The sequence below is a fragment of the Hylobates moloch genome, unplaced genomic scaffold (assembly GCF_009828535.3).
Source record: "Hylobates moloch isolate HMO894 unplaced genomic scaffold, HMol_V3 SCAFFOLD_4, whole genome shotgun sequence".
Classification (NCBI taxonomy): Eukaryota; Metazoa; Chordata; class Mammalia; order Primates; family Hylobatidae; genus Hylobates; species Hylobates moloch.
The window spans coordinates 44230003-44257593 of NW_026652279.1; positions in this window are offsets into that span (position 1 = coordinate 44230003).

Below are 27591 nucleotides of genomic sequence, written 5' to 3' on the forward strand. Positions count from 1 at the left end.
ATGAGGAAATCAAATGGGGAAAAGGCTTTGCTGTATTTGGGGAACAGCATGGAGGACAGTCCCTTGGGCAAGAGGATCATGACCTTGTGTAGTAGAGGATGAGACTCGCTGTAATGAACTGCTGTATCAAAGACAGGTAGAAGAGTTTTGAAGAAAACTCCAACCAACACAGGTATTTCAGGTGACACATGTCTCTGTTTCTACTTTGTTTGCCTGCTAGAATAACCACACTGAGGTTATTGGGAACACAGAACATGGAGAGAGACTCTGAGCTCTTTAGCAGTTTTGCCATTATATTTAGGTTCTGTGGAGTGGCACTGAAAGTTATTGTTAGGACTTTGTATTAGGGAAGAATCACTTGGGACTTGGGAGACTGGCCATATTGCCCAGCATCCAACCTGCTATCTACCTTCCATCTTTGTCTTGAGTGCTTTTGAAAGTAGATGGCCAGGGGACCATGGGATGGCCTGGGGACCATGGGAAGTTACTGTGGCTCAGTAGAGACAATTCAGATTTGCCTCTATTCAGCTGTAGTAACAGAGATCATTCAAATTGGTCTCTACTCAGCTATAGTAACCAAAACAGCATGATACTGTTGTAAAAACAGACACATAGACCAATAGAACAGAATAGAGAACCCAGAAACAAATTCATACATCTAGAGTGAACTCATTTTTGACAAATGTGGCAAGAACATACATTGGGGAAAGGACATTCTCTTCAATAAATGGTGCTGAGAAAACTGGATATCCCCATGCAGAAAAGTAAAAACCAGAACCCTATCTCTCACCATATACAAAAACCAAGACAATGTAGATTAAGGACTTAAAATCTAAGACCTCGAAGTATGAAACTACGAAAAGAAAACATTAGGAAAACTCTCCAGGATATTGGGCCAGGCAAAAATTTCTCGAGTAATACTCCATAAGCACAGGCAACCAAAATAAAAATAGACAAATGGGATCACATGAAGTTAAAAGCTTCTGCATAGCAAAGGAAACAATCAACAGAGTGAAGAGACAATACACAGAATGGGAGAAAATATTTACAAACTATGCATCTGACAACGGATTAATAACGAGAATAAATAAGGGGCTCAGGCAACTCTCTAGGAAAAAAAATCTAAAAATCCAATTAAAAAATAGGCAAAAGATGTGAATAGACTTTCTCAAAAGAAGACATACAAATGCCAAACAGGTATATGAAAAGGTGCTCGATATCATTCATCATCAGAGAAATGCAAATCAATACCACAATGAGACATGATCTTACCCCTTTTGAATAAAACAAGTTAAAATAACAAATGCTGGCAATGATGTGGAGAAAAGGGAACCTTTGTACACTGTCGGTGGGAATGTAAATTAGTACAACCACTATGGAGAACAATTTGGAGTTTCCTCAAAAAACTTACAATAGAACTACCATAGGATCCAGCAATCCCATGGCCAGGTATATATCCAAAAGAAAGAAAATCAGTGAATCAAAGAGCTATCTGTAATCCCATGTTTATTACAGCACTATGCACAACAACCAATAATTTGAAGCAATCTAAGTGCCCATCAACAGATGAATGGATTTAAAAAAATGTGGTACATGTACACAATGGAGTACTATTCAGCCATAAAAAAGAATGAGATCCTGTCATTTGCAACAATATGGATGGAACTGGAGGTCATTATGTTAAGTGAAATGAGCAAGGCACAAAAAGACAAACTTTGTATTTTCTCATTTATCTGTGGGAGCTAAAAGTTAAAACAATTAAACTTCTGGAGATGGAGAGTAGAAGGATGGTTACTAGAGGCTGGGAAGGGTAGTGAGGGAATGGGGAAGTAGAGATGGTTAATGTATACAAAAATATAGTTAAATACGATGACTAGGATCTAGTATTTGATAGCACAATGGGGTGACTACAGTCAATAATAATTTATTGTACATTGAACAATAACTAAATGTATAATTGGATTGTTTGTAATACAAAGAAAGGATAAATGCTCAACATGAGAGACCCCATTTATGCTGATGTGATTATTATACATTGTATGCCTGTATCAGCATATCTCATGTACCCCATATATATATCCATATATATATATATATATATATATATATATATACCTACTATGTACCCACAAAAATTAAAAATATAAAAATTTAAAAATATGGAGATCCATTCCTACTTGGTTCCAGATGAATTATAGTTCTCGGTGAACCAAGAAACATCTATATAATTTATAGTCCATTTTGGCTCGCTTTGATAAAGAAAATGTTGTTTTCATTCTTAAGAAAATACAGGCTGCATACCATGATGCAGTTGTTTATGGAGGCAGTAAACTGTTTCAGTCCTTACTTTAAAACAACAACAGCTACAAAAAACTGGTCTCTAATCAGAAAGGTTTTGTGTGGGAAGGGACCACCACTTGAGTTCAGAGGAAGGTTCATTTGCTAGGATTGTTGTAACCAAGTACCACAAACTGAGTGGCTTACATAACAGTAATGTATCGTCTGAAAACTCTGAGGCTACAAGTTCAAAATCAAGGTGTTGGTAGGATTGGTCCCTTCTTAGAAACGTGGTTTGTAGATGTATTACTGCAATCTCTGCCTTCATGTTCACATAGTGTTCTCTGTGTGTTTGTCTGTGTCCAGATTTCCCTTTTTTATAAGGACACCAGTCACATTGGTCACCCTACCCCTACATAACCTCGTCTTAACTAATTACGTCTGCAAAATCCTGTTTCCAAATAAAGGCACACTCTGAGTTGCTGAGGGTTAGAGCTGCAACATATGAACTATGAGGAGGGGAGACACAATTCAGCACACAACAGCAATGATAAACAATAGTGCCCCGTCCTTTCCAGTTACCTTGGGGATGATACTTTTTTCTCTATAAGATACAGAAATTATAGGCTTATTGATTAATCTCATGTTTTTAGTACTAACTTAAATTTATATTTGGGGGTATATAGGGGATTAAGAATATCTCCCAGCAAACTCCCTTTCTGTTGATCTCCCCCAGCTTGCTGTGACAGGGACGTTACTCTGGAAAGAGATGTACCTTAGGCTTTACCTGTAACTGGGCACTGTCATGGCCGACTGTTATCTCACCCAGTCAGACCCTCCAACAAATGGTATTTTGTTTGTAGTAGCAGGAAGAAATGGAAGGAAAGAAGGAAGAACTGAGGGAAAGGAGAAAAGGGTCCCTTTTTTCCCACAAGTAGGAACATAATGCCAAAGTGCCCTTCCCCACTCAGTTCTGACCCACAGAGACGGCTGCAGCATCCCTGACCACAACTATGTAACACCTAAAACAAGGGAGCCCATTCTGAATACTGTGGTGATAATTAGAAATAAGGCATGGAATTTTCCAAGACGTTCACATTGGCAAAATGATTCTGAGTGTGCTTTGTGTAAAAATAATATTTGCAAAACACATCTGTCTATTGAATATTATAGTCAAAACACGTGGCAAACATTTTCATGGTATTCCACCAGGGGGTGCTCCCCCCAATAGAAAGAAGCAAGAAAACTTGAAAATACGACTATTCGAACAGCCCCAAAGAAAACATTTGTTTCTGCCAAAATCGTGAAAACAAACATTTTTTTTTCTTTGGGAAACAAACATATTGGCTCATAAAATGAGGTTTGAAAAAGAAAACAGCTTCCATAACATGTATATGTACATATTTTAAACTTGCCTGAAGGAAGATAAAACAGTGCATTGACTGATGATAGGTTTGATTATTTAGAAACTAAGAAATAGATTCCCAGGGAGAGTTCTCAGATCATTTCCAGCTTAAGAACTTTTAGAACGTTAAATGCAAATGAAGAGAGAGAAGCCAATTCTCCTGACCCCTGTAAAGCTCTTAAAAACATGCACTCCTCATAATATAGACAGCTGAAACCCCTTAGAAACTGTATAGGAGTTACTATGAAGAAGCAAGCATTCAAGGATCTGATATGGCCCAGACTTTATGAAGTGCCAGTTTGATAAGCCATGTATCTGAAGTCCTTCTCTTGAGAGTTTTTATGCAAATCACTAGAAGCCCTACTTTTAATTTACCAAGAACTAAGTTGTATGGTGTGAAGCTCAAGGAATTTACTCGAGACTCAAATATTTTGGAAGTTTTTTCTTTCAAATATACTTAGATTTTACATTATGAACCTTGTTGTTTTTATACAAATAACTTTTTTGTTATTTGAGGAATAAGATAACATTTTCTTGGCAAGATTACTACAGTCCCCCCAACAAGCTCTACCAAAGAAGATAATAGAACTTATTGAGCTTAAATGAATTATAGGAAAGTTCCTGAAAAGTCCAAGGTAAATGTGAAGAGAACCCAATTCTCTTAACCTCACCCAACCCAGCACTTGATTCTCCCTTGTTTCCTGGCTGTCATGCACACACTGGGAAAGGAAAAGGATGTCGTTATGGCTGAAGTAGCTTTGAGTTTCCTTTGCTCTTTATCCGCAAAATACATTGAATATTTCCCTCATTTCTCATAAGCCTGTTACATTTAATCCTACTGCTTATTGATATAAGAAAACTAAAACCGTCTCTACTTTTGCAAAAGCATATTTTACAATTTCTAGAGCATTCACAGCAGCCACAATGCCACAGTAGATTGCCTCAAAAAAAACAATGCTGATTTCTGTTTTGGGCACATTATTTCAGAAAACAACTCACCAGCAAGATAGCAATTCTACACAGAATCGTTTATATCATTATGTGGAAGATTATAACCCTAAAAAATATTCCCCAATCTGTTTCTTTATTGAATTCTGCTTTCTAAAATCAAGACAAATAGGTATCTAAGAGAATTAGAGTGGTAAGAGTGTGAGGCTTAATTCCATATTGCATGTGCATGATGCTCTGTTTTTTATAGCTCCTGCTTAAATAAGCTTGAAAATAAAGCCATGGATCGATGGCCTGAGATATATCATTACGGAGAATGCAACCCTGGGATTAAGTTAACCAGCCATCCTTCCATGCCCTGAACAAAGCTTGTCCTGGGAATCTCAGACATATGTTGTGGCCTGGTATGGCCCTTCTATTGCTTGCACCCTACTCTACGGGCTATATAACCATGAGTCAATGGGCTTGGCACAGAAAGGCACATTCTGGCTACAGAATGAGGAAGAAGAAAAACTTCACACAGAGAGAAGAAATGGCAGAAACTCTATTGCAGTAGGAAGAAAAATAGGAAGTAAGAGTTTTAAGTAATATTATATAGTCAACTAATGTTAATAACATCAACAGCTCTCTTTGAATGACAATTGTGTACCGGGCTCCTTTTATACATTATTTTTGACCCTCATGTACCCTTTATAAGTATTCACTCCATTTTGACAGATGATAAGTGATGGCCTCAGGTTCTGTAACTTGTCCTAGAATCATGCAGCTAGTATGTGGCTGAATTTTATTTGAATCCAGGCTTCTCTGCCTTCGAAGCCCATGTCAAGTATGTGTTATGTGGCACCATCATACAATTTTATGTTTTCTTGCAAGAGCGACATTTCAATGAGTGGCTCAGTCACTTATTCTTTGTGTAACTCTAGGCAAGTTCACTTAACATCTCTTGGTTCTTGTTTTCTTATTTGTAAAATGGGGACAATAATATTACCTAGGGCATAGAGTTATGGTAAGAATTAGTGATTAAATATATGTGAAGCACTTTTGAGAGTGCTTAGAACACACTAAGCACTAAATAAAACTTAGCTATTATAGTAATACTATTGTTGAAATTGAACATTAGTGAAAAGAGCTTCCCAGAGAATACTGCCAAAAGGGGTAATCCGTCTGAATTATAAGCGTCCCGAGAGCAGGCATAATCCTCTTGTGTATATGCTTATATGGTGAGGACAGTATAAAGAACTTGGGAGCACATCGTTTACTCTAAACAGGCAGTTAACTGGATCGAGATAAAAAGAAATTTCAGGGATGCAACTCTGATCTTCCAGGAATTTGGCCAAGTGTGTGCTGAGGTTTATTAAATGTTTTACTAACACGTGAGTTCTTGCCTTTTTTTTCTGGCAGGACCTAATATGTAGGCATCTTTTATTCCGAACCTAGGCAAGTGGAAGGAGAAAACATCATGGCAAAATGGTGAGGAATTGTGAGACAGAAGTTTCATGGTCAGCCAATAGAAAAGAAAGAAAAAAGAAAAAATGTTAGTACTATCATTTAGTTATAATGTAAGTTTTGAGAAACTTCGCACAATTCGTGTTGAGAGAAAAACACCTACCCTCTGACTTATCCATCTTTACTGCCACCCTTGCTCCCTGAACTCTGGTTCTTTGTTTACTCAAAAGGCAACTGGCTTGACTAGCTTTCCTGATGTTTTCTTTTGAAAATAATACAAGAAAAATAAAGCAAAAGCCATTCTCTCAAGGCGATATCAGGAAGTGTCACTTACCTATCGCCTTTCTTCCTTTCTCTCTGATGTTTAAGTGGTGATGCTCAGGACTGGTAATCCTCCAGGAAGTGACCCTGCCCTCAGGCCCTCTCCCCTACCTCAGGCAGCCTGACTCAGAAACTGTCCCCTAATCACCTCATCCTCAGTCACAGCTGAGCTCCCTGGTCACCTCTTTCCAGGACCCGCAATTCAACCTTATCCTGCAGCAGCCATGACATTCTAGAAACCTCACAATCCTGCCTATGTGCGTGCCCTGCAATATATTTTGCTATCCCGTAAGGAGACCACACGCAGGCTTATCTCTGAGATGCTCTAAATCTAAATCTGGTCAGGATTCCAGTCGTCCATCCTGACAGGTCTATAGCCCTGCAAGTGTGGATAAAAAACATAGACTGTCAGAACTGAGAGGATGTCTCTGTACCATGTTGTCTCACAGTCTTAAATTTCAGATGAGGAAACAGATGCCCACATCACTGTTAGTGGATGACTCCAAACAAGAATCCAGGCTGAGAAACATGATGCACTGTTCTTTCCTCTGTGTTACATGACACGACTCCAGGTTAATAGTCTCTGATTTGTTTTGATACCTAGGACATGTTGCTGTCTGATGTATCTCATTTTTAATCTCCAAATAATCACTGATTTTTCTCTCTCCTCAGTTTACCACTGGATAGACATGGGTGGAAATTTATGAGGTCTAATTTCATAAATTCTAGGAAATTCCTGGTGAATATATTTCCAGGGAATGGCAAATTCTTGGGATTCCCTCCCCATCAAGAAAAATCAGTCTTTCTAATGTTCTTTACAAGCTTGATATTTGTAACTGCATGAACTATCATAGAAGTTTACATTTTAGGAATATAATCAAATAATAGAATAAGATGTTAATTACTTTTTATTCAATAACTTTAGAAGTATAGATAATATCATCAGTAAATTTTTAGATTTGTTGGGAAACTGTGACAGTAAATTGTGTTCAGTTTCTCACAATGAAGTAATAGAGAAACCAAATATTCCTGGGTAGATACCCCAACCTCTAAATTTATAGATAATGATATGACAGTATATTTACTATATAGTGTACTTATTTAAAATAGAACAATTAAAGAAAAACAACCATAGCTTCAAGTGATGGTTCCCACATTTTAGACTGCATGGGAATAACTAGAAAGATGCTGTTTAAACTCAGATTCTGTTCCCTGGTCTAGACCTACTAAATTATCATTATTGGTGGTGGGGATCTGAAATCTGCATTTTAAACAACTATTGCATGTGATTCTGCTACATCAGGACTGCACTTTGATGAAATTTGGTTTAAGTATTTATTTGCTCAATGGTAAAGGTTTTCAAAGAAAACTAAACGTATATTCAACCATGCCTACATCAATTAATACCATTACAGATTTTTGTTTTAAAAATGCTAAAAATAGTATTCAAGTTCTTGCTTGAGAATTCTAAAATTTTTATTGGTCACAGAGTGCAGATTAAAGACTGAAGGGTTGAGGCTGAGACTATGACCAGATCAACTTGCCTCTGGAGGCTTAAATGTTTGCTGTGGTAGGGATGATAACGTTCTAAGACTGGGACATGCAGGCAGTGGGAATTGAGAGGTCTACTTCCTTAGCCTGTGATCTGCTCCCCTTGACGTCTAGCTCTGTAACTGACTAGCACACGTTTACCTGCATAATTCCACTCACATTGTGCTGCTGGATAGAGAATTGTGATCATCCTGTTAGTGGGGAACTCCAGCAGGGCTAGAGCCTAAATATATCTATCTCGTGCTATTCAATATAAACACAATACAATTTCACATATGTAATTTTAAATTTTCTAGAAGCCACATTTTTAAAGAAGAAGCAAATTGGGTGAAATGAATTTTATAAGATGTTTTAATTATGTATATAAACTATTATCCTTTCAACATGCAATAAACGTGAATATTAATGAGATATTTTACATGTTTTTAGTAACAAGTCATCAAGAGCCAGTGTGTATTTTATACTGACAGCACAACTTAGTTTGGACTAGTCACAAATGCTACATAGCCACATGTGACTAGTAGCTATTATATTAACCAGCAAAGTGCTAAATGATTAAAATTAGCTTTAATAATTATTTTAGAAACACTGAACAAACACTGGTGCCAAATGCAACTTTGGGCATTAAAAATACATTGCTTATTAATCACTAATATAGAAAATTTCCTGCCAGATTACTGATGTTATTTTGGTGGCTCCCAATTGTGCTTCCATTTTATTTACATGAAGTTGTCCAAAACATACGCTAAAGACAATGGAAGGAAGAAAAGAAAGAAGGAAGGCAGGCCAGCCACTTAATTTGGAATAGTTTTTATTTATTTTTATTTTTATTTGTTTATTTTTTTGAGATGGAGACTCGCTGTTGTTGCCAGGCTGGAGTGCAGTGGCACAATCTGGGCTCACTGCAGCCTCTGCCTCCCAGGTTCAAGTGATTCTCCTGCCTCAGCCTCCCAAGTAGCTAGGACTACAGACGTGTGACACCATGACCAGCTAACTTGTGTATTTTTAGTAGAGATGGGGTTTCACCATGTTGGCCGGGATGGTCTCCATCTCTTGACCTCGTGATCTGCCCACCTCGGCCTCTCAAAATGCTGGGATTACAGGCGTGAGCCACTGCCCCTGTCCTAGAATGGTTTTTAAATATCAAAGTGGCTTTCTTACTTCAGGTGGTAACTACATAAATCAATAAGCCTTTATGGGGCTTAATAGTTCTCATTGAAAATCTTTGGTTCCTTTACTTATGTAAAACCATCAGAATCCCATGGGAATTGGCTTAAAAATTTTACAGTGGAGTCTGAACAGAGCAGCAAGAATACTGTTTTCCATGAAAGGGTGTTAAGATAGTAAGGAAAGGGCGATTTCTAGAGATCAGATTGCTAGAGAGTTAATCAGACTTTCCATGGGTTGAGACAGCAGGCAATGTATTGTGATGCTTCTCGGCTCATGGGACTAGCAGGGTGTGACAAGAACAGTTTGCCTCAGACATTATAGTTTCCTTTTGGATTTTAATAACAATAATAATAATAATGTTTATGTCTGCAGAAAAGAGCAAAAACTTAAATATTCTAGAATATTGACCCCGGTACACATGACCACTACTAATTGAAGAGTCTCCACTGGACTCATCTTAAGAAAATGCTGAGGAGTCATTTCAAATCTGCTCTTGGCTGCTGTTGTCCTAACAAAGGGAGCATGCCAGGGGGAATAATATGGAGGAAAAAAATACCTTGTATTTTCTCTTTAAGGAGGGAAGGGGTGGGAAATACAATGACTAAATACAGTACTTAGCCACTCCAGGACTGCTTTAGCTGCCTTTCATTGTTGTTTTACATTCTAGAGAGGAGTAATTTCAAAGAAATCAGATTCTAAACCATTAGCTCTCTTACAAATTAAAGCCATCACATGAGTTGGACTAATTAGGAGTCCACTACAGCCTACATAATATAGGTTGTTCCACTTGGGTCCTATATAAGGTTATCAGCAGAACCCCCAACAGGGAGGATACCACAAAACTATTTTCTTCATTTGAAGAGGTTTTATCAGTAAAGAAATCTCACCTCTTCCCTGAAGATTTTTCTACATTATTCCCACTTCATTCAAATCGCCTTTTAAATTTTATGACTCTTCAGTGACAATTTCATTTATGAATGAATGGCTTTGTGAAGGTTACTGACTAGCCTTGGTACTGCCCTAAACCACTCAAAACAACCATAAAATCAACACTATAAAAAAACTAATGTATTGTTCTCCCATGTATGGGGAAAGAAATATGTCTTTCTGTGCATGTATAGTTTTAGCACATATTATGTGCCAGGCACAGTATGAGGTACCAGAAAGCAAAAATAAACCAAACAGGTACAAGATCTGTTCTGAGGTGCCTTACTGTGTATCTGGAGAGACAAGCATTGAACATAATGCCACAAAAAATATACATTACAATTGTCAAGAATTCTACAAATCAAGTCATATCAAAGATCATAAATGAAGATTCCAATAGATAAGTGGACAAAGCAAACCAACTTACCACATGGAAATGCCCGGATTCACTGACAAACCAAATGAAAATTAAGAAATGAGATAAAATATATATATTTTTGCCTATTAAATCGAAAATAATTAAATATTCTTGAGAACCATCTATCATACCTTTCTGGATGCATTGTAATTTTGTACAACTCCTTTGCAAGTAATTTGGCAATATGTGAAAAAAACCATAAACATTGTCACAGTCTAGGATAACTTCTGAGATTCTGTTCCAAAGAAGTAAATCCAAGCATGGGGAAGAAAATACAGACATGAAACCATCCAACAATGTTATAATTGTTGGAAATGAGAAATACTCTAAATGTCAAAAACTGATAAAAGGTTAAGTAAATGTGGAAAACGGTAATTATAAGAGCGTAAGGCACTAGGATCAGGCAATGCTAGTTCAAATCCCAGCTCTGTTTTCCAAAACAATATCCTTGCCTATAAAGTGGTGATAATATACTTCTAAAGAAATGTACCAAGATTTATGAAGTGCTTACGAAAAACATGATATATTTAGAAAGTCAATTTATAGAAGAATGCTCTCCCTCGTTGCCCCCTTAACTAGAATCGGTTCTTTCAGGACAGCTCCAAATACTGTATTTCATTTATATTGCAGAACATCAACAGCAGAAAAGTTAGGGAACAAAACTCTCTAGAGCCTGGTCTAGGTGCTCTATTCCTGTTTTTGCTTTATTTTGTTTCATGTAAATAAAATATTCCTTAAACTTGTATCAGCTTAACCTATGCAGTACTTTACATACAAAGGAAAAATCTGACTCATGATGAACACCCCCTTACCCTTTTCCACAAAAAGTAATGCATGAACCTGACATTTGGGTGAGAATTAGCAGAAATCGGAAATATTTGGAAAGCGTTTTCTTCTCTTTGCTCCCATTTGAATGATGGTCATATAGGAACAAAATTCTGGAACAGAACTTAACACTCTACAAGGTTGACTAGTCCATGCCTTCCTTGCTGCACTATTTCTTCCAATGTTTTGCTTTCATAACTGTACATTAGGATGACTTGCAGAAATTTTATATCAATGCCTCCAACCCTCCCACCCTACCCAGTCCTTAGAGATTTTGATTTCATTGGTCTGCAATAGTGTCTAGGCATCATTTTTTTTAAAGTTTCACAAGTGATTATGACTGCAACCACATGATAAAGTTACCTTTGCTCCACGACTCCTGAGAAAGGAACAATAAAAGTTTTTTTCATTAGTATACGTAGGAAATACTGAGTGGCTTCTTTTCCCCTTTTGTTTTTAACCGGGAGAGTAAAAGATAGACAGTAATTAGCTTGTTTCTAATATTTTTGCTCATCCAGACAATCTGGACTCAGAAGATTCATGAAAGACTTTTTTGCCCCTTTTGAAGTATCGTGCATCATTTTTCTATTCCTTTCTCAATGAGATAAATTTTACAATCCATGACACACTTTTCTCCATTCTTGTCAGATGCCTTAGCCTGCAACATTTTCTTTTGTTCTTCTGTCTTCATAGGCATTTCAGCATTAGCTCATCATTTTTGGGAAGGAATTGAAAATGTTTTGAATTCTAATTCTCTCCTAGATATGGGATCTTGCCATTAAAAGATGCAAACCATTACCCAGAAATTATGACAGTTTGTCCACAAGTTCTTTGCTTATTTGTAGATAAAAGATACTTGATGTCTCTCATATTTTAAGGCATACATTTTCAAAAATTTAGCATACTGATTAAAAAGGCCAGTTATCTCTTACTGGTTCTAGAGTATACTATGCTTCTTTGTATCAAGTAGATTTTAAAGTCTTGAGGCCTCAACATATTAAGGAGTCATCTTTATTCTCCTAGAGCAGGAAGAATTTCCCCTCATTGAGAAAAGTCATTCAATCAACAATTATTTAGTGAGTGTTACAATGCGATAGGTCCTGTTCCAGATAGTGGGGGTACATCGGAAGGCAAGGCAGATGAAGGACTTACATTGAATGAAACTTATACTTTAGCAAATATTTCTTCTGATTAAATTCAGAGAAGTGGGATTAAGGAAAAATAATTGACTATAAGCAAGTATAAAAACAATTTCCAGTAGGTGATTAGCTATATTATAAAGACAATGATAAATATTTATTAAAGAATATAGGTCCTAAATATGAGGTGTTCACTGTACAATTCTTGCAACTTTTATGAATGTTTAAAAATGTTTATAATAAAATGTTTAAAAAAGTTCAAAAGAAGAAAAAATATGTCTATCAAAATAAATATTAATATTTTAACTAAATAAATTTAAAGGCAAATTTCAGCCTAGGAAAAACATGTTCAGCTAATATAGCAAGGGATTTACTCTCCAAATATACAGTGTGATTACAAATCACTGAGAAAACACTGGCTTTTTATTATAAAAAGGGGACAAGTAGAAAACACAGAAACAAAGTAAATAACAAAAGAGCAAACTTAATATTAATGAAAAACATACAAATTAAAACATGACATTTTCTTTAGGGGTTATTAAACATTAAGCCTAAAAATTTATTAATGCTTTGATATTGGATATAATGAAATTCCTTCTTGGGTAGGAGGGAAAATGATAGAGTTTAAATTAGCAACATTTCTGAGAAGTAATTGCAACATATATATCATAAGCTTTAAGAAACATTCCTCCTTTTGACCTAGTAATATCACTTCTAGAAATGACTTCTAAGAAGGTAATTAAAGATGCAATCAAGGTTTTATGTTGGGAGAGCATTTTAAAACTCCTTATAATAGTAAAACAGAAGAAAACGAAATGTCCAACAATAGAAGAGCACTTAAATCATGCAACTGTTACAGTAAGAAATGTGAAGTATTTATTAGCCATCGTTTTTCAAACGATGAATGAATGTAGAAATTCATTCAAACTATTTGAATGAATGTAGAAATGCACATGATATAACATTAGGGAAAGATCACTATGTAATATCTTGCCATTTAAAAAAAGACAAAAATATATATTTCTAGGAAAAAAATGAAACATGTATTTAAAAGCAGCAATAGTGATTTTCATTGGGTGGTTTTAATTTCCCCTTTATTATTTTATACTCTATAAACATTATGGCTATTTTTTAAAAAGGTCATTTTCAGCAAAACATACACAAACAATTGGCTCAGAAAAGATTATAAAATATTCAGCCTATCTGCTGATTAAATGATCACTGCACATATAATACTTTAATAAAGATACATGAGCATTTAAGAATGTTGCTGCTCCATTTTTCTACAATTGAGGAGGGTTAGAAAGAGGTGAAGAGTCCTCTATTGCAGCCACAAACCAGTATGGAAGTCAGAGATCTGTAATGCAGAGTCAATCCACATAGGCTATCAAGTGGTCTTGTAAAGAGAAGTCTTCTGTTTGCTGGCACAGAGGAACCAAGAGGTACACGAAGGCTCTTACAGCCAGCCCCATGCACCTTTCACACTTTCCCTCAGTTTTCTGGAATTTTAGAGTTTTGAATAAATAAAGCATTGTGGCTCACACTGTAGTCTGCTACATATATTTTCTTGCAAGTTTGGTATCATGGTCCCCATTTTTTTTAAAGAGGAAACTGAATTTCCTAGGGATTAGATAACTTTCTCACGCCCACCAGTCCATAAATGTCAAAGGTAGGACAAATTTTGGCAGCTACAAATTTTGTTATTTTTGTACTATTGCAGTTTATCTACAAGGCTATTAACTCAATCAGGGGATAATAATTTAGAAAACAAATGCATTATTCTTTGGTTTACATTTCTCAAACTATGAATGCTTTAAATGATGAAACTGATTATAATTAAGGCAAAATGTTGAGAAAATAATTATATTACATTGTTCTGCAAAATGTGCTTTTATCCATTTGGAAAAGCACTACTAATAGTTTGGAGAAAGTTTCATCACCTTGCCTAATGGTTAGAATGATCTAGTGAGCCAGGGTGGGGTGGAAAAGGCTAATTCCCATGTTACTGCTCTAGGGATTTTCCTTCTGAAGATCTGACGGAGATCTGGAATGTGTAGTTTTTACAGCTGCCTCAAATGATTCTTATGCTTGGACTGCTTAGGGAAACTATGTTTCTAGGTCAATTGATTTCAAACTTCAGGGCATATATGTGTCCTCCTTCTAGCTTAAAAATATAGTTTCTTGTTCAGCAAGTCTAGGGTGTGGCCCAGAAATGTGCATACTGCACACACACTTCAGATAATTCCTATAAGGCTGGTCTACAGATTGCTCTTTAAGAAACCTGCTTTATGGTCAGGTGTGGTGGCTCAGGCCTGTAATCCTGGCACTTTAGGAGGCCAAGGCAGGCGGAGCATTTGAGGTCAGGAGTTCAAGACCAGCCTGGCCAACATGATGAAACCCTGTCTCTACTAAAAATACAAAAAAATTAGCTGGACTTGGTGGTGCATGCCTGTAATCCCATCTACTCCAGAGGCTGGAGCATGAGAATTGCTTGAACCTGGGAGATGGAGGTTGCAGTGAACCGAGATGGCAGCATTGTACTGCAGCCTGGGCAGCACAGTGAGACTCTGTTAAAAAAAAAAAAAAAAAAAAAAAAAAAAAAAACCTAAAATATGCTTTATTATAATTTTTATAAAGCATTTGCTATATATGATATTGAGGGGCATATAAAAGTAGAAGATGCATCTTTCATGGCTGAAAGGATGTAGCGGAGAGGAAACAAAACAACAACAACAATACCATTTATAAAAATGAAAAGAAAAATTCACAATGGAATGGAATTCACAAAGCAGAGGCATGAATAGCTAAAGAATAAACCCCCAAACGGCATGGCCCTTAACTTGGTTAATGAAGAATGTCTGTGGTTCATGGGGAAATGAGAGACTTCCAAATTGAGGGAAGCAGGAAGAGAAACCAAAGCAGAAAAAAGGCAAGGCAATAGAATGAGATGGAAAATAAAAACGATATTTGGGGAGGAAGCATGGGCCCTCATGACCACATGGCCTCTGAGCAGCTCAGCTTGACACCTTGAAGGGTTGGCCAGTGGAGAGCCACTGACAGGACATAATGAATGGTGCCCGCCTGTGATAGATAGCAGTGTATACATTGACCTTTCAAAGGTTTAACGATCTTTTATAATAAGTTAGGGTTGATGTACATTAGATAGACTGATTGTTGAGTCTTTATTCACCCCAACTTTCAGCAGCCTTGGTTGATTGATTATAGCTTTGCCTGCCTTCCCAAATTGCTCCCTTCAACATGATGTGCCTAAGCCTCTATGAAGAAAAAAGAGGAAACTTCAGTTTGCAGATTTTTAGAGTACGGATTAAAACTCAGATTTCAGAGCCAGACCTACATATTTTTCAGAAATCCAAATTTAAGATAATGTCCCCAGACCCATCTTATGTAACTTGAAGTTGAACACTAAGGCTACATGTTAAAATCAAATTTCTCCCCCATCTATACATGTATTTATTTACACAGGCAAGCAAACAGAAATCCATGGGCAACATTCTAAATCAGTCCTTCTGGGCTACTGTGATGAGAAACATTTTCATGAATCTTCTTAGGTCATTGTGATACTTTTCTACTTCAGGTTATTGCAGGATATTTTGATCTGAGAGAAACTCTTCAAGTCTATATGTGTTTGGTTTTTTTTTTTTTTTTTTTTTTTTTTTTTTTTTTTTTTTTTTTTTTTGTAGATTTTTTCCTTTTTTTCTCTCTTATTTCCTAAACACTTTTTAAGACCATAACCATGAACGAATATTTACCAGACTGGACCAGTGGTCATTTTACTCTCCAGTGATGGCCAGTGTTCCTATTTATGAAAGATATTACGGTTTTATCCTTACCTGTGCTGAGAGACTAAAAAAAAATGATTATCTTTATAATGTTCACTGTGTATAATGGCCTTGCTCATATAACCAGATACAGATAATTAGCCATGACTGTATTAATTAATCTTTCAAAAAGGTAAGAACTCCAGCATACACATTTATGGAATTAGAAAGATGCATGTTGATTTTAGCTGAATGGGTCAAAGAAGTATGTGTGAAGAAAAGAAACATTTGAGAGCAAAAAGTACTGCACACACTAAGGAATTATTTATCATTTGGTAATCCAAACCCTGAGTGTGTGTGTGTGTGTGTGTGTGTGACTTTAGACAACTGAAGACTTAGCTATGAGAATTATCTGGAGATTCATCATTATCTGCTGTCATATTGTGATGTCCTGTTAAATAATAAATGTAAATGCAGTAGAATTTGTTAGAAATGTATTTAACATAAATATAATACAACAGCTAAATAACAAGAGCCTCATAAATATTACTTGGGCACTAAGAAAAGTGAATCCTGGAGTGAAAGGAGAGGAAGATTTGCTGGACCAAGTTTTTACCTTTATAATTTCAACCTGTAGACAGTTGGCATCGGGACTCGCATCTCTAATTCAAATGTTCTGGGAGATTACAAGTATAAATCTCTGCCACAACAAGCAGGAGGGAGGATAAGAGGTCTGCATAACATTCCATTTGGGAAGATAGATAGCTTCAGGTTGGAATTGGAATGTTCAAGCAGTCTAAATCAACACACACGTTTCCTTTTGAGTCGTAATCAGATAAATGGTAGGTGATGACCACAGGGAGGAAAAAGAAAAGTCCAGAAAATAATGTTTATGAATTTAAAATTTTCAGAAAAATAATATGAAATATCTATTGAAATTTGTCCCTTATTAATTTAGCATAAGACATTACTGTCCAGCAGTCAAACCAACGTATGTGAAAATGTTAGGACCTAAAATGCCCATAAAAGCTTTTGAGACTTGTGAAGATGCCATTTGTTGTTTAAACGTGCACCAAAAAAAAAAAAAAAATTGAAATAACTAAGCCTCATCCCAGTATAAGACCTACGACATGTTCATAATAAACTCTACAGGCCCTGTGAGGCTCTTAGGCAATACTAACACAACTGTTTGAAATGCTTGTTTCTGAACCACTATTTTTGTGTTCATTTACCCAGTACAGATGTTATGGCTCATTAAGAACCAAATGGTTTGTGTAGGTGGCCATGTTTTCATGGTCAAAACAGATCATGCAGAGATATAAGTATCCATTTCACTGTTGTTCTCATCCTAGTAATGATGATAGATAGGAATGTATGTAGTTTAACTCAGTACCTATTGAAGAACTATTTTATATAGATATCTATATCTACCTATCTATATGAGAGATGAAGAAAAGACAGACTCTGGTCTCATTTTAAATGAAGAAACAAGTAGAATTTCACTTTGAATTGTATCATTAGAGGAGAAATCTTCTCCAGAAAAATAGTAACCTTAATCCTTAAAGCCAGACCATGCCATTATTGAGATAGCTCCAGTGCCCTTTCTCAAGTCAGCCTGATAGGTATGGCCAGGTTAGCAATTCCCCTAAATCACGCACATTTACATAGTTACAGGCATAGTCAGAAAGGCTTGTAACTGGAGGCAGTGGTAGAAATTGAGAACATTTTTATGTGATTCCTGGATTAGTGAGAGTTGCAACCTCTGCTGCAATCTAACTGAGACCCTTTAACAACTTGGAAGAATGAACCCTGAAAGAAAGCAAAAATGATAAAAGGCAGGGACAATTTTGTGGGCAGTTAGACTCTTTTGGGTAAATCTTACGATTGATCGAATGCAAGAGTTAACAGGAAAGACATGTATTTTTCATATGGCACAAAAATATTTGTTGTTGATGATTTAATAGATCATGAAAGTAACACCGGGACACAGATAAACAATGCACCTGCTTGCCATGGTGATACTATTTATGTTGACAGGGATGTCTGAAATGAGATTTTCTGTAGGTGCCCTTTGTATATATTGTTTTTTGTTGTTGTTGTTGTTTGTTTAACAAGCATTAACTGGCTGCCTCCACAAAAATACATAGCAACTTTACTCTTCACATCAAGATGAAATTAGCTCCTAGGGGCCAGGAGTGGTATAGCTCACACCTGTAATCCCAACACTTTGGGAGGCTGAGGCCAAGGTGGGAGGATTGCTTGAGGCTTGGGGTTTGAGACCAGCATGAGCAAGATAGGAAGACCCCATCTCTAAAAAAATAAAAAATAAATAAAGAAATAGAAAAATAAAATTCCTGGTGCAGTGGCATGAGCCTATAGTCCTAGCTACTCAGGAGGCTGAGGCAGGAGTATCACTTGGGCCCAGAAATTCCAGGTTACAGTGAAGCATGATCTTGCCACCAAACTCTAGCCTTGGTGACAGAGCAAGACCTGTCTCAAAAAAAAAAAAAAAGAAAAAAAAAGAGTCAAATGAATACTTTTTGGGGTGAGCATGGGATGATTTAGTTATTTCCTGAAACTTCAGCTGCTTCACTGGCAGATTCTCTCTTTTTTGCTTTGGTTTAGGATTTTCTCAAAAACAATGATTGAGAAAGAAAGAAAATGAAATGTAAAGAATACTGTTTTGAGGCTTAGTAAGACTTCCTTTTGCATAGACCAGGGTCTAGGAAAAAGATGTTGGAAGTTTTAAACATATGTATATTCTATTCCCCCTCTCCCTTTTCTTACTAGCAATTTGTACCCCACATCTCTTCCTAAGTGGATCTTCTGTTAGAATCCTTTAATGACATTCACCAATTTTTTACTCTTCTAGGTTAGAATATTTCAATTATTCATTCTGTAGTTTTAGAACTTTAATACAGTTTTCTGCCCTTAACTTAATGTTGACAGTATAGTTTATTTTTTAAAAATAATTTTAAAGCAACTATTATTTTACACTTAAGGGTGCTCATTAGGTATTACTTAATCTAGTTCATTTTAATATGCCTGTCTGAGACAGAAGGAGATTAGCACACTAGGCCCCGGACTTTTCCAAGCTTGCTTCCATAAGCCAGCAGAAAAGGTAAAGTAAGGCAATTCTATGCTAAGAGCTCATAGTAATATAGAGGAAGATGTTTTTCCAGCAGCAAATCCAAGCTTTAGGTGCTTGACTCCATCAAAATCTGTTATTTGTTCCTTTAGGAATTTATCTCACTAAAGCATTTATGATCAATTAGTCACTGGCTCTCATATCATTCTTGTAACATATGGCCTATTTATGGTGCCTGGATTCCTAGAATGTGTCATGTTCTTTCTAGTAGAGCCTTCACACATGACTTTTTTTTTGTCTGGAATGCTATTCCCAGCTTCTCTTCATGGCATTGAAACTGCTTTTGCAAAGATAATAGCAGTGAGAGAAACTGAACACAGCAGACTCCATGTGGCTTCCATCCTCACAGGCTGGCTGGGCTTTGCTTCTTCCTAGGCATAAGCTAAGCTAACCATGGGAGGAATTTAGTCGATAGTGTAACATGGAAGCAAGGATAATAATAGTTCCTCCCTAAAACTAAAACCCTCCTTGCTTAGGGACTGAAAATGAATGAAATGCCATGAGATTAAGATAATTGGAGAACTGGAGGGGCCTGAATTCTGCTAAGATGTAGGCATAATACCTTACTGCTTCGGAGTCATGTGGCCAAAGGTCACAAGATTTGTGACTTCCCTAACTGCTCCCACAGATAATACCATTATTATGGAACCTAAGATTAGCCTTTTGAGATTTTTTTTTTTTTTTTTTAGGCTTTTGCATTCTGGCAACCAACTGATGCCAACAGGACTTGTGACTCATGACTCAACTCGTCCTGTGGCCCCTCATCCAGAGGCAGACTCAATGCATGAGGGATGTTTTCCACACACCTATGATTTCATCCCCAACCAATCAGCAACACTCATTCTCTAGCCCCCTGCTCTTGAGAAACCCTAGGCTCTCAGCCTTTGGGGAGACTGATTTGAGTGATAACTCCAGTTCTCTCACGTGGCAAGCCTCACATTAATTAAACTCTTTCTTTACTGCAGTACCACAGTCTCAGTGAACTGATTTTGTCTGTGCAGTGGTCAGGTGATTTCAGGATTTTTTATAATATTCAAATTCCCACTTAATGATTATCTCCTCCAGTCAGGTCTCCCTTTACTATCTGAGCCAATTAATGTCTCACTGCATCTGGGCCAATTTGTGTCTCTCCCCATTATTCTCTATACTAGCATCCTCTTATTAGCTCCATGGCACTCACACACATTTGTTATTATGCATCTTTAAATTTGTTTCGAATTTTTCATTTGTATGTCCTTCCCCTCCCTACTCCTTGCCTGGAGCATAGTAGCTGCTTGATACACTTTGTTCTGTAAACAAAAGAACAAAGAAGCTAATTCCTTAACATGCACCACTCTTTCACTAATAACTTTAGTTCTCTCCAGCAGGTAGCCTCAAAAGAATAAAATTAAAATTTTATGAATCAAAAATAGAAATTATTTACTCTTTGAGCATTTGTATGTTATAGTAAAAGTAATAATGAGGATGAAGACTCGTACTTAGAAGTGTTTACTGTGTGTCAGGGTGTGTTGCATAGTTTATTTTATTGAATTCTCATTAACAACAACAAAATGAAGAAGAAAGCAGAAGTGAAGCTTTTGAAGCTTAAGCTGCCAGGTCCTTGCTTGGACAGCCTCCTTCCAAACCCCAGAAAGAGAGGTTTCTGAGCTGTGTGCCTGTGGGCACTTTGTATGTATGCTTTTTCTTTTTTCTTTTTTTTTTTTCTTTTTTTTTTTAAGACGGAGTCTCTCTCTGTCGCCCAGGCTGGAGTGCAGTGGTACGACCTCAGCTCACTGCAAGCTCTGCCTCCTGGGTTCACGCCATTCTTCTCCCTCAGCCTCCCGAGTAGCTGGGACTACAGGTGCCCGCCACCATGCCCGGCTAATTTTTTGTATTTTTAGTAGAGACGGGGTTTCACTGTGTTAGCCAGGATGGCCTCAATCTCCTGACCTCGTGATCCACCCGCCTCGGCCTCCCAAAGTGCTGGGATTACAGGCGTGAGCCACTGCACCTGGCCATATGTATGCTTTTTTTTTTTTTTTTTTTTTAAATAAAGAGACACCTTTCCCTATTATATAATCTAATCTTCAGACTCTATAAAACATGAATTCATTCTGAAAGTATACTTAGAATCCCTGTTTTACAGATGAAGAAACTGAAACATTGAATTCAAGTTAACAAGAACTAAGAACAGATGAAGAAATGTCCTGGACCCTGATCATATAACCCTAGAAATTATGATTTTAACCATTACATTGCATGGCAGTGTGAACCAAATATAAAATTCTAATACTCCCCAATCAACTGAAAGAACCTGCCTTGGCCAAGGGGATCCCAAAGAACATGAAAAACTGGTTCAGGCCATGATGGGAAGGGGGGCAATGGACCTGCCTCACTCTATTCTCCTCCTTTTGGAGTTTGGGCACCACTGACCAGTGTTAACGTTAAAATAGAGATCATAAGAGATGAAACAGATTATTCGTAGCAATAAGATACTCAGCTCCAACCTGACTCTGGTATAGCATCACATGACGGAAAGCAGGCCCTGAAGGAAATCAAAGTGTTTTACCTTAAAATATATTTTCTTTGACAGATTTTGAAATGGACTTGCAAAGCCATCTCTTGGGGAAATGTGGGGGTTTGGGGTTTTGAAGGAGGCAGTACAAGCGAGGACCTGGCAGCTTAAGCTTCAAAAGCTTCACTTCTGCTTTCTTCTTCATTTTGTTGTTGTTAATGAGAATTCAATAAAATAAACTAAGTAGCACATCCTGACACACACCTTTCCTTGGTAGGTCTTTTCCAGAGAGTCTGACATCTTGTAAGGTCAGATAAGAGACATTTACTGTCTATCATCTCTGAAGCCTGTTATTTAGAGGCTTCTTCTATATAACAAGAACCTTGGCTTTCACAATCGCCCTTATTTTAACTCAAGCATTTCTTTATGATGACTTCAACTCTTCCTGCAAAGCTTAACTCTTTCTACCAATTGTCAGTCAGGAAATCTTTGAAGCCACCTATGACCTGGAAGCCCCTTCCCACCACCCCAGCTTCTAGGTATTCTGCCATTCTGGGCTGAACCAATATATACATATACATATTGACTTATGTCTTTGCCTGTAACTTGTGTCTCTCTAAAATGTATAAAACCAAGCTGTAACCCAACCTCCTGGGCACATGTTCTCAAGACCTCCGTAGGCTGTGTCATGAGCCATGGTCACTCAAATATGAGGCTCAGAATAAACTTGTTTAAATGTTTTACAGAGTTTGGCATTTTTTGTGAACAGTAGATAGCAAATAGATGCACATTAGTAAAATATAAGGACTATGAAGACATGGCTAATATTTCTACTGATAAGACTCTTCCTTGAAAGAAAAAAGAGCTTAGTAATATGGCAGAATGAATTTTAAACACTTAGAATCAACAATTGATGTGCCCTTATTATATCTTCCCAATACTGGCCTCTATTTCCTGGGATCCCCTAGCTCAGAACTTTGACTCACATTGCTACAGCTTGGCTTTCTTTCATTAACAGCAAGTCAGCTCCTTGATTACTTTCCTAAGCTACCAAAAAGGGCAGATAGCTCTGCTTCCTACTGCCTTAATTCTGCAACTTCTTCGAATTCCTATAAAGCTAGGTGATGATATCCTAGGAAAATGTTCTGTTGTATAACAACCTTTGTGAGTTCATTGTTGGATTGCATGGTAGGGAGAAACAAACAAAAACCCCACAAAAACAAACAAATGATGTATCTTATGACAAGCTGCCCTCCAAAATGTTTTACCTTTTCTCCAGCAGTAAAATGGGGATAATACCCATACACATCTACCACACTGGATATTTTCAGATAAATGACACAATAAATATACAGGCATTTTGGAATTAGGAGAGATATATAAACACAAAAATCATTATTCCACCAGCAAGTGATTGGATGTGCATTAGAAATATCCACATCTTTCTCAAGATAGTAGATATTAGCTATAGTAAATGAGCTTAGTTGGTTAGACCAGCTGACCTGCCAAAAGGTGATAGTGAGAGTAAAAAAATCAACAGTTCAGTATACTCAGTTTAGAGTAATAGAGATACTTATTATATTTATCTCGTAAAAATTAATGTATTCAGATTAAATAGGTAACCCCAGCAAACTACCTAAAACACTGATGCAAGCTAAAAAGATAGGCAAGAATCTGTGTATAGTTTGCCCACTGTTCATCCTCACTTCTGTGAAAGAGACCCAGAGGCTCATTCATTAATTCTTCCATTCATCCAACAACTATATTTCTGGAGCTAGTGCTAGGTGACAGACTTTCTGCCTTGTCCCAAGGACAGAGTAGTGGGCAAAAATAGCCACATTCCTTCTATCACGAAAAGTGTAGTCCAAGAGGAAAGCAGACATTAATTAAATAATCATACTAATGAATTCATTATTTCAAATGGAGTTACATGCTTTCAAAAAGAGGGCAATGTGGTACTGTAAGAATTGATAGCACAGTACATAATATAGAGGTTGGGAAAGATTTCCCTAAGGAAATGAATGATCAAATGCTAATGAACAGGACTTCGCTAGGGAAAGGAGGTGGGCAGGAAGCATTCTAAGCAGGGGAAACAGCATGGACAATGTGGGACATTTCTGTCACAGAAAGATGACTGGCATTCCTGCCATCCTGAGAGCCAGAGGGTGTGTGGGTTAAGATAAGAATGAAGAGAGAGGCAGAGTCAGACTATAAAATACCACCAAGCCTCCTCCAAAGATTTCAGTCTTTATCATAAGAGTAATGGAAAGCCATTGAATGGTTTAAGGGTGTGGTGGTAGTAGGATGAAGGAGTAGTCATTTTGTTTGTGATTTAAAATATCTTCTGATTTAGTGGACAAAATGAATTAGGTTGAGTGCAGTAGACAAAAGGAGACCAAAAAGAAGACTATTGTAGGCAAGAGATGACAGTAACTTCGACTAAGATATTGGCAGGTCATACAGAGAGAAGTTGCCAGACTCCAGGGTTACCCGTGACTTGGTGCTGCATGGAGGGTGGAGATTGCAAGAGAAGGATGAGAAATGCTTCCCAGACCTCGAACACCTAAAGTCCACTGAGGTACTTATATGACAGTATTCTACAAAGAGTGAACATTTATGGATGGACCTGATTTCTTTGCTACCTTGCTTTATTGATTTAATACATAGTAGTGTGCTCTCTCTATGCCAATGTCTGTGCCAGTTAAACCAACTCTGCAGTTGGTCCTAGCCTACCAACTGCTAAGTTCCATTGGGCCATCATCTTTAAAGTAGTCTCATCTATGTTCCAAGGAAGGTGTACAGAATTCTATTTTGTGTGCACAAGATAGCTATCTATTTCTTCTACTGGTGGAACACTTTATTTTCAAAGCAAGCCTTATATCTGTTATGCTTTTTACTGAAAAAACTAAATATGTTCTGATTTTGTAGAAAACTCAGCTACTATTATTGTCTTCCGAAAAGTGCCCAATTTTTGTGGTTTATTTCACAGAAAGGCATAGCTGGATGTAAGAAATGATTATAGAGGTGTAATGTGCCCACTATCAAACTCCAGTCTCAGGCAGCAGTCAAGACACCCACAAAGCAACAGGACTTTTTTTTATCACTACACCTGATAAGGAAGCAAATTCCCATTTAGGTCTACAAATGCAGGTGCTCGTTGTCTGGTTTTGATTATTTCTAGAAACATAAATAACTGTATTTACTGGGATATTCATGCTTTGCTATCCTTTGCCAGTGGTTTGTGTTGACAACTAAAGATACACAGTTGGCCATTTGTACCAGACAATTCCTCCTGAATAAGAGTGTCCGTTCCTGATATCCAACATAAAGGGAGTATAATAAGTACAAACTATCCATAGGCTACCAATAATAACAAACCAAGTTGTCAAAGACTAGAGTATATTTTATCTTTCCCTGATATTTACAAATGCCTTTCATAAGAAAAAATATTTTTTGTTTAAAAACCTGGATTTATAAGTGGTGATTTTGGAGGACATCTGTATGTGTCTCAAAAAAACACAGCTGGTATATGCTGAAATAAATGTCAAAATACATTATTTTATTGCTGTTTTAGCATGAAATTATGTTTTTTATCTGACAAAACTAACTTCTCATTATAAATGGAAGATGCTATGATTCCAGATGTTTGTTAGATTCAATTCAACAAATACTCAACATTATTTATGTTATTCAGGGAAAGAGATCTAGGAAAGAACTTTAAAAGGAGTTAGGCCTTTGTATTGAAAGAGCTACAGTCTAAATGAGAATCACTTAAGTCACAGTTAGATTAATATTAAGGACAAACTTCAATTCTCCGGTCTTGAAATATTCTCAAAAGTAAGGCTAATTAAAGTGATTCAGATTTCTAAGAAGTAAGATTTATTTGTGTATGCATTAAGGTTTTTGTGTGTGTATTTTTGGGATATTTTAAAATAAATATGCGTTTCCAATGGTAGGAGTTAATTGCAACTAGTATAAACTCCCATTTTAACGACTATTGTTCAATAACCATTTCTGTGTAACAGTATTGTAATATCCAGTATCATTTCCAGCAGTTGGCTCTTATTAATATTACTATATCTGTCAGATATAATAAAATCTGTTTAGATTGAATCCTGTAACAAATGCTTTCACAAGTCACCGTATGATTAGCAATTATCTTTTATTTGAAGATTTGTACAATATTGAATATTCCCAATGAAATTAGATTTTTGCTAAGTGACATTTTGATGATATTCTGGTACCTACTTGATCTGTTTTTATCTGTTGACATTCCTTTCTTTAAAAAAAAGATATCGATTTGATCTTGTGTACTTTCCAAACTTTTGGAGTTGTAAGGTGGCCAGGCATGATCTTTAAATAAGTATTCATTCCTACTAATGGAATGTGTATTAATTTTCTTGCATAGCATGATTTGATGTAATTAGTTAAACATGTCAATACGTAAGTGGAGTGTCCAGTTAGCTTCAACATTAGAATAAAGTAGGTATCACCAAAAATAAATCACCTATTAATGAAAATGTTTTACTGTTTCTGAGAGTAGATGATTAGTGAAACACATTTCATCAACATACTGCCAGTTAATTTTTATTAAAACTTGCCAAATAGAAAATAAATCTTTAATTGAAATGGAAAGCAAAGGAGCTGAATATGAGCTAGCAAATGCTCTGTTGAATATGTCTTTCTTTAGCTCAAAAAAAAAAAAAAAAAAAAAAAAAAATCCAAAGAGGGAATAGTGACTTTTCGCTTTTTATGAGGTTAAGATTTTTTTCTGAATATTATACAATATTCCCTTCTTTGGGATGCCTTCCACTTGTATTCAAATTAAAAATAATGTTAATAATAAAATAATATAATGTTAATAATAAATGTTAATAATAAATTGTTAACATTGGCTGTGATAAGAAAATTACATGATTATCTTTGCCTTGGAGCAGTTTATAAATCTGTTAAGTAGATTGTCTTGTCAACAGAATAAAAATGATCAGTTAATTTTTGTCATCACACTTAAGAGACAGAAAACACTTTCCAATTCTAAACACGCTTGAAAATCTCAGTGAAACCGAATGAAACAGTGACACCAATTTGCCATTGAATAGAATTAGATGATAAATAAGTTTGTACTTGGAAATCAACTTATTGCTGAAAACATCCCAAACAATGCATTTTGGAAATTTTAATTTTAACTTTGAATATTAATTTTGTTTGTTGTTTTCCTCATAAGACTCAAAATGAAGTAGCTGAGGTGTTTTAGTTTTTGTTTCCCTTTTTTTTCTTTTATTAGTGTTTTTAACTTAATAGATCCTGCATCTTCCTGGTCCTTAGAATGTTATTCCTATTAGGAGTTTCTGCAATTCCAAAAACTAAATTTCTCATTTTTTGTGTGTTTAATATGTGTGTGTTTGTGTGCATGTGGATACATAGAACAAAAAGCTGAATTATTTGCCTTAGTTTTTGTCAGTTGAAACAAATACTTCATTTTTGAAGGAACCACTTTTTTAAAAAACAATTGAAAAGGGAGGAGTCAACAAATCTAACTCAGTAACCAAACAGACCTTAAATGTGGGCAAGTCTAACTGTATCCTTAGTCTGACTCTTCTAACTTCTCATGAAAATATAACTCTAACTGGAGCTACCTGGATGCAACTGCTTTGCTCATTTTATTAGACGAGCATCTCTTGACCTCCATCTTTCCCAGTATTTAACTCAATTCTGATTAGTCCCTCTTCCTTTTCTTAACAAT